This window comes from Cervus canadensis, chromosome 3, assembly GCF_019320065.1.
Source record: "Cervus canadensis isolate Bull #8, Minnesota chromosome 3, ASM1932006v1, whole genome shotgun sequence".
NCBI classification, from domain to species: Eukaryota; Metazoa; Chordata; class Mammalia; order Artiodactyla; family Cervidae; genus Cervus; species Cervus canadensis.
In genome coordinates, this window is record NC_057388.1 from 72183734 (window position 1) to 72189728 (window position 5995).

Genomic DNA, 5995 nt, shown 5'->3' on the forward strand with positions numbered 1-5995 from the left:
GAATCAGGAATGGAAAAAAACCAGACCCTTATCATCCTTCCCTCTCCCATGTTGTAACTATTAACGGATTTCAGGTCCTCCTGAGCAGTATAAACCGTCTCCCCTCCTACCCCACAGGGAGAAGGTATTTGCCTTACTCTTACCCCACCCAGTATACCTGCCTCACCCAATCAGCAAACAACCTGCAAGACCCCGCCCCGCCTCTTGTACCCTGGCTATAAAAATGGACTAAGGGTGCTCGCTTCGGCAGCACGTATACTAAAATTGGAACAATGCAGAGAAGATTAGCATGGCCCCTGCGCAAGGATGACACGCAAATTCGTGAAGCATTCAATATTTTTAAGGAAGCTATGGTACATATACACCATGGAATATTACTCAGCCATTAAAAAGAATTCATTTGAATCAGTTCTAATGAGATGGATGAAACTGGAGCCCATTATACAGAGTGAAGTAAGCCAGAAAGATAAAGAACATTACAGTATACTAACACATATATATGGAATTTAGAAAGATGGTAATGATAACCCTATATGCAAAACAGCAAAAGAGACACAGATGTACAGAACAGACTTTTGGACTCTGTGGGAGAAGGCGAGGGTGGGATGTGAGAGAACAGCATCAAAACATGTATATTATCTATGGTGAAACAGATCACCAGCCCAGGTTGGGTGCATGAGACAAGTGCTCGGGCCTGGTGCACTGGGAAGACCCAGAGGGAGCGGGTAGAGAGGGAGGTGGGAGGGGGGATCGGGATGTGGAATACATGTAAATGCATGGCTGATTCATGTCAATGTATGACAAAAACCACTACAATATTGTAAAGTAATTAGCCTCCAACTAATACAAATAAATGGAAAAAAAAATGGACTAACGATCCATGTTCAGTGTTGGGTTCTCCCTTGAGCTGGCCCACTGTTCTAATAGCGTTTCCCACTCTAATAAACTTTATTTATTTTTCAAAAAAAAAAAAGATGCAGCACCTGGCTGTGGGCCCTAGGGAAAGAGGACCTGGGCAGAGTATGGCAGCCTTGCTGGGGCTAGAAGATGAGAGAAAGTTTCAGGAAGAAAGGCAGAATACAGGAAAAGAACCCCCAAACCACAGCGACCCCCTTGAGCTTTTGCCAGGTACTAAGTTAGGCTGTCATTCAGCAAGTGCTAAGCAAAACTCCACAAGACTGGGAGAAGAATGGCCAGGTTGGTTTAAACAGAATGGTGCCCAGACCTCACACAGATCAGGCAATGTTTATGCTATGACCAGTCAGAACATTGGGTCCTTGGAGATTATAGGGGCTCTCAGACCCTTTCACCACATGGGGAAAGAGTGAGAGGTACTCTGAGCCAGGGGCCAGCAAACTGACCTGTGAGACAAATCTTGTCCACCACTGTTTTTGTTCCCCAGTGAGCCTGGAGTGGTTTGTAAATGTTAGAATAGCTGGAAAAAGTCAAAGAGGTAATAGTATTTCATGACAAGTAAAAATCAGATTAAATTCAAAATTTCAGTGTCTGTGCGATGAAGCTTTATTGGAAAACAGCCACGCTCAGTAGTTTACATATTGTCCAGGACTGTTTTGTGCTGTAATAGAGACATTGAAAGTTGTGACAGAGGCCTTATGGCTCATAAAGTCTAAAATGCTTACTATCTGGCCTGTTAGAGAAATGTTTTCTCATTAGAGAAATTCCTTGTTCTATGCTCCTAGTAGCAAAGCTAACAGCAGGATGTTTAAGAAAACATGAGCATAATGAGGAAGGGGGAAGATTTTAAAGAACCAGATGGAGTTTCTAAAGATGCAAAATAACAGTATCACAGATAAACTTATTGGGTGGGCTTTCATCAGACTGGTCAATTTCTATGAATGTTACATGAGTATTTGAGCAAAAGACATATTTTCTAGGAGACAGTATAATCTTTGGTTTTGATTTATACAAAGCAAATCTGAGTTATACAATCTGAATGTGACTTAACCGATAATATCTTCTCACACTGATTGCATCTTCTATATGACATTTTTTTTGTCCATCTAAACCATCATAGACAGACAGCGACATTAAACTCTTCTTGTTCCATTCTTTTAATTTTAATTTGTCTATGTCATTATGTTTAAAGTGAGATTCTGTGGGCAGCACGTAGTTGGGTTCCATTTTTTATCCATACAGACACTTTCATTCTTTTAATTGGTTTGTTTAAATCATTTACATTTAATGCAATTCACTTAGGTAGGTCTATCATTCTATTATTTGTTTTCTGTTTGTTCCTTCTGACTTTTGTTTCTCGGTTTCCCCTTCCTGTCTAGTTTTGAGTTGCTAAACATTGGGTATATCAATTTTAATTTGCCTACTGTGATTTTTCACCATATCTGCTTGTATAATATTTTCAGTGATTGTTCTGTTTGATATCAACTTTTATCCTCTAATTAGAGTATAAACTTACCGTGAGATGGTTCCCTTTACCCTCCACCTTTTATGATTTATTTATCTTTTAATTATATCTACATAAGTTGAAAACACTATCAGACAATGGGTGTTGCTTTTTTTTTTTTTTTTTTGCTCTCAGCATTCAGTTATATTCTTTAAAACTCCAAAAGTGAAAAATAATCTATTACACTTACTTAGATATTTAACATTTCTGTCACACTCCTTCATTCCTGATGTACTAGCCTTTCCAGAACCATTTCCCATCCATCTGAGAATTTCTTCTGATAATTCTCTTGAAGCAGATCTTCTGGCAATGAATTCTCTGAGATTTCCTTCTTCTGTGAAAAATTTTATTTCATCTTCATTCCTAGAGAATTTGATGGCTGGAGAATTCTGTGTTGACAATTCCTTCCTTAGTGCTTTAAAAGCATGGACTATTCTTCTGGCCTTGATGATTTCTGATGATAAAGTTACTGTTATTTGAATAGTTGTTCTGCTGTAAATAATGCATGGTTTTCCTCAAGTTGCTTTCAAGATCCCTTGATATTTAATTTTCAGTGTTTGATTGGGAGAGAAACAATATCTAACTCAGGGTTCCTGTGAGGATGAAATGAGTTAATTCAGAAGAGCATCTTGAACAGGGCAACCATATGTCAAGGACTCAGTGAGCTTTATTATGTATCTCAATATATGTAAAGAAAATCAAAGTCAACTCATTTTCATTTTGGAATACGTCATCTTATGAAACTGGAGTGGCTACATAACCTGTTCCTGAAGATGCTCTTCTTAAACACAGAGAAGACCCCAACAAACAATCTTTCATGAGTCATCAGCAACTGGACAGCTTGTGATGAAAATTCCCTCACCCTGAAGTTGAAGGAAAAGAAAATTCAGAAAGGAGCTGGGGATTTAAAAAAGACAGAAAACCTAGAAAAGACAAAAATAGATAACAGAATACAGTGGTTTCTTAAAGAGACAGTACAACAGTGCCTCTTTCCATGAATTCGAGAACCTCAGTGCATTTTAGGAAACCTTACTAGAGTGAGAAATAACTGGGAGAAAGACAACAGCTGTTTTTAAAAAGAGATTATTAATATCTTGTCACAGTGGAGCGCAGCAAGCATTTATTTCAAAGTGCTAAGCTTTTGAGTTTCAATTTTCTAATTAAGAAGCAAAAAAAAATTGCAACTGAGCTTGCTATTTAAATTGGAAATAAATGTGCATAAAACTAATATTTTAAAGAATCAATTTGCTTCTCTGTTCTGACTTTTCTATCTTTTCTACTCAAATCTTTAATTCATTCATAAAATAATAGAAAGCCCTTTAGTTTCAAATACTTCCGTTGATTTATCAAATAGAACAGAGTAAATCTAGAATTACTTAATAACTTATGAAACTGAAAGAACTAAAAACCAGTTGGCTAAATCACTATTTGTGTTTTTTCCAATTGTGGACACAAAATACCTTAAAGAGATGATACCTAAAGTTATTAAGTAGTATAATATTAACATTTCCCAAGTGATCATGATAAATATGCCTTTATCCAGATGTTAAATTGTACCAAAATGCCCTAGCTAAGTTTTTAACTGGGAGAAGATACATATATAATACAAATAGCAGGCTATAAACAGTCAAGAGAAATCTCTCATTAATTTGAGTCCCTTTTAAACCTTTTAAATTGCTACTACCTTAATTCCTAACAATAAAAATAATCCAGAAGGACACATCATTTTCATTTATAAAACATTTATAAGATAAATTCCTCAATAATCAGGCAATCACTATGTCTTCTGGAGTTTGCAAAAAGCAATTTGATTTCAATTTACTAAGCAAAAATAGCAAGCTAAAAGAACAAATCTATAATAGGATTTTTATTTCATATGCAAGTATAAAAAATTCTCTCTGTTAAGTGAAACATGGAATATTAACATTACATAACAAGCATGAATGATCTGATTAATTTAATGATCTTTATGCTTTATATTTTTTGAGACATTACTAAAGGAAATAATTTTAAAATAAACTTCTAATCTAGATAAGTGTTAAATGTACAAAAAGTTGTGAAAATGGTACAGAGAATTCTCATATAACTTACACCCATTTCCACTATTTATATTATTATATTCTGCATTATCTTAAATAAAATATGTATTGTTATAGTCCACATCTTAGTGAGCGTGCTCAATTGCTCAGTCGTGTCTGACTCTTGACGACCCTAGGGACTATAGCCCACCAGGCTCCTCTGTCCATGGGATGTCCCAGGCAAGAATACTGGGGTGGGTTGCCATTTCCTCCTCCAAGGGATCTTCCCAACCCAGCGATCAAACCCACATCTCCTGCACCTCCTTCATTGGCAGGTGAGTTCTCTATAAATCTGCCACCCGGGAAGCCCACATCTTAGTGTGTTTAAGCTAATGAATCAATATTGACACATTATTATTTACTGATGTCTGCATTTTAGTTGGATTTCCTTAGTTTTCATCCATTGTCCTTTTCCTGTCCCAGGTCCCACCTGGAATACCATATGATATTAGTTGTCATGTGTCCTTAGGCTCTTCTTAACTATAACAATTTCTTGAACTTTTTCTTGTTTTGGATGACTTTTACGGTTTAGAGACTTATTGGTCAGGTATTTTGTACCTAGACTGAGGTTTATCTGATGTTTTGCCATGATTACACTGGGGCTATATGTTTTTAGGAGGAAGATCACAAAGATAGAGTTCTCTTCCCATCACAGCATATCAAGGATGCGTACTACCAACATAACTTATGATTCTTACCTTGGTCACCTGGCTGAAGTCATGTCTTCAGGTTTCTCCATTGTGAAGTTACTCTCTTCCCCGTTCCATACTGTGCTCTCTGGAAGGAAGTCACCACTATGCACAGCCCACACTTAAGGACTGGGGAGCTATGTTCCACTTCCCAGAGAGCAAAGCATCTCCATTGCTTGAATTTTCCAGCACAAAAGATTTGTAGCTTCTCCCCATTTATTATTTATTTATTTATGCAGTCATTTATTTATGTCACACTAGTGGATTCATTTTATTCTTTGGGCTGTAATCCAATATCACTATACTAATTTTGTTCCTATCACAGCCCCTGCTTTGGCCATCACGAGCTCCTTCAACTGGCTCCCAGGTCCCTATGACAACATCTTGCTTCTTCAGTCATTTCCTCTTCTGGCGCTAACAGGGGTCTCAGGCTCACCCTGTGCATTCGCTGTCCAGACACAGAGTCAGCTTGGCATCTCGTTCCTTTCACCACTGAACAATATCCCATCATACAAACAGACACAGTTTGTTTGCCCATTCGCCTATTGAAGGACATCTTGATTGCTTCCAGTTTTTGGTGATTATGAATAAAGTTGTTCTAGATACTAGTGTGTGACTTTTTGTGGATGTAATTTTTCAAATTAGTTGAAAAATACTCAGAAGTATTATAGATTTAAACAAAATTATTTTGGGTCAATTAAGAATAGAAAACTAAGATATTTTATCTTCATTTATTTCTTCTCTGTGGCTCCACATTTCTGATATTATATCATTCTGTTTAGCCTGAAAGACTTCTTTAACACTGATGG

General features: G+C 36.9%; 1 non-coding gene across 1 annotated transcript; it reads left to right on the top strand.

Annotated features, from left to right (window-relative positions):
* The first annotated feature begins 234 nt into the window (after positions 1 to 234).
* Positions 235 to 341, top strand: LOC122438967. Its single transcript, XR_006268712.1, has one exon. It is a non-coding gene; the product is annotated as a U6 spliceosomal RNA (small nuclear RNA).
* The last annotated feature ends 5654 nt before the right edge of the window (positions 342 to 5995 follow it).